The sequence below is a fragment of the Pseudophryne corroboree genome, chromosome 7, assembly GCF_028390025.1.
Source record: "Pseudophryne corroboree isolate aPseCor3 chromosome 7, aPseCor3.hap2, whole genome shotgun sequence".
In the NCBI taxonomy this organism is placed as follows: domain Eukaryota; kingdom Metazoa; phylum Chordata; class Amphibia; order Anura; family Myobatrachidae; genus Pseudophryne; species Pseudophryne corroboree.
The window spans coordinates 197,083,467-197,089,301 of NC_086450.1; the positions used below are offsets into that span (position 1 = coordinate 197,083,467).

Sequence of the window (5,835 nt, forward strand, 5' to 3'; positions counted from 1 at the left end):
ACGAGGGTCCACCAATTTCAATGACCACACCACCCACTATTCCCTTTTATTATTTAAAATCTTTTACTACATTATACCAATGTATTACTATAAAGATATTACACTCACATCAGTATTCAATTTGCCTTTGTTGATCAGATATATGTTAGTTTGTATGCGTAGGGTGAGTTGTGGTCATTTGATCTGGTGCCCTCTTATGTCATTTTTGACATTTTTGACATTTCATATTATGGATCATTATTTACATTTGCACTCTTTTTCTTCTGTGGTGATTGACAGGCTACACATAGGTTAATCCAGGATTATACGTGAGGTGACCTCCGGTATACCTCCGAGTCCCTGTGAGCTATGAGTGGACCTGTACATTGATGATTCCACCTGGGGGAGTGTTCATTCTCTGAGAACACCCCCCTCTAGGTTGTACACCTCCTTTAAACATTAGCCAGTGGATAAGCCTAATTACGGTTCTTTCCGCGAGTGGAACGCAGAGACTTCCGGCCAGCGCCACTTCCGCGGAATGGAACGCATGGTGTTCCGGTCGGTGGAACGCAAAAGACGCGTCTCCGGCAGTTGCCCTTCTAAATCGTTAAAATACACTCATTTTAGTAGCCGTGCGTTAGCGATAGCCACTGCCTGTCCTGTGAACCCTGTAACGTTTTACCCAGTTGGTCTGAGTTAGTTATCTGAGAGGTGATCAGTTAATGAGAGACTGGGTTTATACTAATCTCCCTAATTGGCACTGCCTGTGGTTGATCCTTAAATAGTGCTCAGCTGAGGCTGAACTTTATGCAGCTTCCATTTGGCTCTGGACACTTGAGCAGTGAGTATGGTTCTCCTGCAGCTCCCTTCTGACACATGATTACGGTTGGTGATTATTTTTTCCTGTTGTGCCTCCTTACAGACTGAGTGTCTGACACATGTACAGAGCCCACAAGCTGCCATGAGCTATTTCTACATGTAACTAGGTATGATCTTTTCCAAAATGACGTTGTTAGTGTATTTTCTTATGGTGTAGTTACTCTGTTATTTATCTAATAGGTGACTACGCCTTGCAGCTTCCCCTACGTTATAGGCTTTTTAACTTCATTATGTGATCAGGCATGTTGCCAACTTTGAAGGCCATTCCACGCATCTGAGTGATCTGGCTTGCCGTCCAGGTAATCATTTGCCTATCTAAACAGATAGTCCTAACGGTGGAGGTGTCTCTTTCATCACACGTGGATTATTTCCAAGTATCTCTTTTTTACATATATAAATAAACAGCTTTTTAATACGTTTTCTGGTTTTTGTGACAGTCTTCAGGGCCTGGGAGGCACTAGTGGTGTTGGTGTTGAATAAATCTGGGTTCTTATACATATTAATTGTAACTGTTTCTGATTGTATAGGTGATTTAAGTGCCAATCTTGATAAAGGTCCGCATAAGGACCGAAACGTCGATGAAATACGGCATCAACAGTGAACCCGAATAAAAATATACTGAATTTACAAGTGACTTCAGAGACTAATTTCTGGGCGTGAGTGCACCTTCCACCTAGGTGGTTGTTGTGGTATATTGGTGGCCTCTCAGGTCATTAGGAGCACCCGCCGTTGTTATTACTTTTGATGAGAGTGCAGGATCTTCCAAGACTACATATCTCTTAAGACAGCATCTTTAATATATATATATCTCTCTATATATACATATGTATATCTATATACATACTAGGGTCTCAATCTCTGCTAAGGTACCTGTCCATGCTGCCACAGCGCTATAAACCCATGCCGACACAATCGCCGGTCTGAGTAGTGTACCAGAATGTGCACGCTATCTGCAGGGTCCCTGAGAATAGCTGTTACGTCAGGGCTACCTTTTGGGCAAACGTGACACCCTAGGGGAAGATTCCCATCACATCCTGGCCCTAGTGGGGAAAGGATACTGCCTGAGAATTCTTTGTGGGAAACTGCAGTCTCTTGTCTGGAGATTCACGCTCTTTTTCCTCATGAGAGGAGGGAAATTTACCTCAGCTTTCTTCCCCTTAAACATGTGTACCCTTGTGTCAGGGACAGATGAGTCATCAGTGATATGCAAATCATCTTTTATTACAATAATCATATATTGAATACTTTTCTGCCATTTTGGCTGTAACTTTGCATTATCGTAGTCGACACTGGAGTCAAACTCCGTGTCGATATCAGTGTCTATTATTTTGGATAGTGAGCATTGAGAGACTCTAAAGGTCTCTGCGACATAGGGACAGACATGGGTAGATTTCCTGTCTGTTCTCTAATCTTTTGTGCAATAAATTCACCTTAGCACTTAATTACACATATCCAAACCGGTGTCGGCGTTGTCGACGGAGACACCCTCTCACACACATATTTGCTCCATCTCCTCCTTAGGGGAGCCTTTTACCTCAGACATGTCGACACACACGTACCGACACACCACACACTCAGGGAATGCTCATCTGAAGACAATTCCCCCATAAGGCCCCTTGGAGAGACATAGAGAGAGTATGCCAGCACACACCCCAGCGCTATTAACCCAGGAATAACACAGTAACTTAATGTTAACCCAGTAGCTGCAGTTTATATTGATTTTTGTGCCTAATTATGTGCCCCCCCTCTCTTTTTACCCTCTTCTACCGTGTAACTGCAGGGGAGAGACTGGGGAGCTTCCTCTCAGCGGTGCTGTAGAGAAAAAACATGGCGCTGGTGAGTGCTGAGGAAGAAGCCCAGCCCCCTCGATGGTGGGCTTCTGTCCCGCTTTCATGTACAATTTTGGCGGGGGCAGAGCCGGCCCTAACCAATATGATGCCTTAGGCAAGATTTTGGCTGGTGCCCCCTAGCACCACCGCTGGTTCTGCCTCTGACCTTGCACATCTTTCCCAGCACCATCACCCCTCACCCATAGCAGTCCTTGTACCCCCTATATTTTAAATAGGAACAGTTCGCACATTTGACGCAGAGCCCAAAAAGGGGCATCTTCTTGCTGGGAAGGGACATGGCCACACAATAGTAACCCCAATTCCAATTACGCCACACAGTACTGCAACTTTATTCACATTTTATCTTGCGATAGTGTCCATAATTCATATTACATCCCACAGTAGTATCGCCTTACTTTATAAACGTTACTCCTCACAGTAGAGCCCCTTATTCACATTACATCACACTGAATTGCTCATTATTCACATTACACCACACCTTATTGCTCTTTATTCACATTAGACGACACAGTAGTGCCCTTTCTATTTGCAACGCCACATAGTAGAGCACCTTATACACATAATGCCACACATTAGTAATGCATTTATACACAATTCCACACAGTAATGCCCCTTACACATATGAGACACATTAATGTCCTTATAAACATAATGCACCTTACACATTATGACAACCTTTATTAATGCCCTTTTACACATAATGTCCCTTACACATATGCCGCACATTATTAATGCCCTTATACACATAATGACACACATAGTGGCCCTTTACACATATGGGCCACTATGTTGCACATTATTAATGCATTTTTACATGACACACATAATGCTCCTTACACATATTCTGAACACCAGCACAAGAAGAAAAAAAGGCTGTATTGTTAGTGCACATAAGCAGTGGATTGATTTCCACTCATCTATAAAACTTAACTTTTATTATTAATCTCCTAATGTTTTAGGAGATTAATAATAAAAGTTAAGTTTTATGGATGAGTGGAAATCAATCCACTGCTTATGTGCACTAACAATACAGCCTTTTTTTCTTCTTGTGCTGGTACTCATTCTAGCTGTAGTTGGTAGAATGAGTAGTTGGTAGCACCCCCAATATAAATGGTAATTACCAATAAATTATAGGGGTTTTTGAGAGGAACTTTTGATTCCGAAACAATTATTTTTGATTAACTGTGAGTGTGCAGATACACCACCATTTTCACATATTCTGAACACTACTGCACAACCAACCCACTCACATGCACACAGCACTCACACTTCCACTAACACTGTGACCTCTGCCTCTGCTTGGATACAGATGTGTCCTCACAAATCTTGCATCAACGCTAACGTCGGGAACTTTTTTTTATGAAAATGCGTCTTATTTGCATTGCTATGTGGCTAGGATGCACAAGCAGCTTCTGCTGATTAAAATGATATGCAGCATGCCAATATACTGTGCGAGACTGCGGCTGTATCTGCATATGAAATGCTACATACAGAATATAGGCATGTCGCATATCATTTTAATCAGCAGAAGCTGATGATGCCCCTAGGCATATCAAATGCCCTAGGCAATTGCCTAGTTTGCCTATGCCTATGGCCGGCTCTGGGCGGGGGCTCATACACATATACAGTGCCCAACTGTATATTATGCCAACTTTTGCCAAAGAGGTCTCTAATTGCTGCCCAGGGCGCCCCCCCCCTGCGCCCTGCACCCTACAGTGACCGGAGTATGTGGGTTTAGTGTGGGAGCAATGGCGCACAGCTGCAGTGCTGTGCGCTACCTCATATGAAGACTGGAGTCTTCTGCCGCCAATTTCGAAGTCTTCTTGCTTCTGTCACCGGCTTCTGTCTTCTGGCTCTGCGAGGGGGACGGCGGCGCGGCTCCGGGATCGGACGATCAAGGGTGCGATCCTGTGTACGATCCCTCTGGAGCTAATGGTGTCCAGTAGCCTAAGAAGCAGGAGTATCTTCAGTGAGTAGGGCTGCTTCTCTCCCCTCAGTCCCACGTAGCAGAGAGCCTGTTGCCAGCAGATCTCTCTGAAAATAAAAAACCTAACAAAATACTTTCTTTTTAGCAAGCTCAGGAGAGCTCACTAAGTAGCACCCAGCTCGTCCGGGCACAGATTCTAACTGAGGTCTGGAGGAGGGACATAGAGGGAGGAGCCAGAACACACCAGAATCCAAATTCTTTCTTAAAGTGCCCTGTCTCCTGCGGAGCCCGTCTATTCCCCATGGTCCTTACGGAGTCCCCAGCATCCACTAGGACGTTAGAGAAATATATTTCTATTATGTATTCGAAAGAGGTGCTCTGTCTGCTGTATCTGAAAGGGGTGATCTGTCAGTCCATCCAGGGGCTCCGCCCCAGTGTAAAATTAAAATAACAAAAGCTAAAAACAAAAAGCCTAAAATTATATTTATAAAAAAATATAATTTTTTTTGTTTGTGCTGGACCCCAGTGTACTGTACAATTTTTATTTTCGTAAGTACAGTACTGTGACACTGCCGGTCAGACCGCAGTATATTATTTCCTACTCATACACACATTGTGTGGCGCTGTTCGTGTAGTCAACCGCAGTGTGTAATTATTATATATACCGCATTTCTGATTCATTTGTGCGACACTGTAACTGCAGTGTGGGATCTGTAGCTCATATTCTTATTTTAACTTATTGTACTATTTTCATAAATTTTCTTATCACCACACTGTAATTAATTAATATTATTAATAATAATAATTATAAATTACAGTAGATACATTTAAATTCAATGAATATAAATAAACTATCCACACTTACATAGTGAACTTTCTGCATATCGAAGATATCTTGGAGGAAATGAAGAATTTGATTCTAAATTAAATAAATGAAAATAAATTCAATCTAAAATATTGTCTTTTTTTATTCTTGTTTGCCTTAAACCTTTTTTTGAGCATTTGTTTTTATAGTAAATGTTACAATTTTATGGCACTCTACTAGGTTTGCATTTATTTTATAGCTCATACAACTGGAGGGAACAAGAGAAGGGACGGCAGTTTAGTCAGCTTTTGACATGAGGCAGAGTGAAGATGGAAAAACAGGAACCATATGCTCTTTTCAAAATTTAAATATCAAGATCTAAATATATTATTTGT

General features: G+C 42.2%; 1 long non-coding RNA gene across 1 annotated transcript; it reads left to right on the forward strand.

Annotated features, from left to right (window-relative positions):
• The first annotated feature begins 796 nt into the window (after window positions 1–796).
• Window positions 797–1,517, forward strand: LOC134944971 (uncharacterized). Its single transcript, XR_010182001.1, has 4 exons — window positions 797–820; window positions 902–965; window positions 1,039–1,157; window positions 1,386–1,517. It is a non-coding gene; the product is annotated as an uncharacterized LOC134944971 (long non-coding RNA).
• Window positions 1,518–5,835: the final 4,318 nt, after the last annotated feature.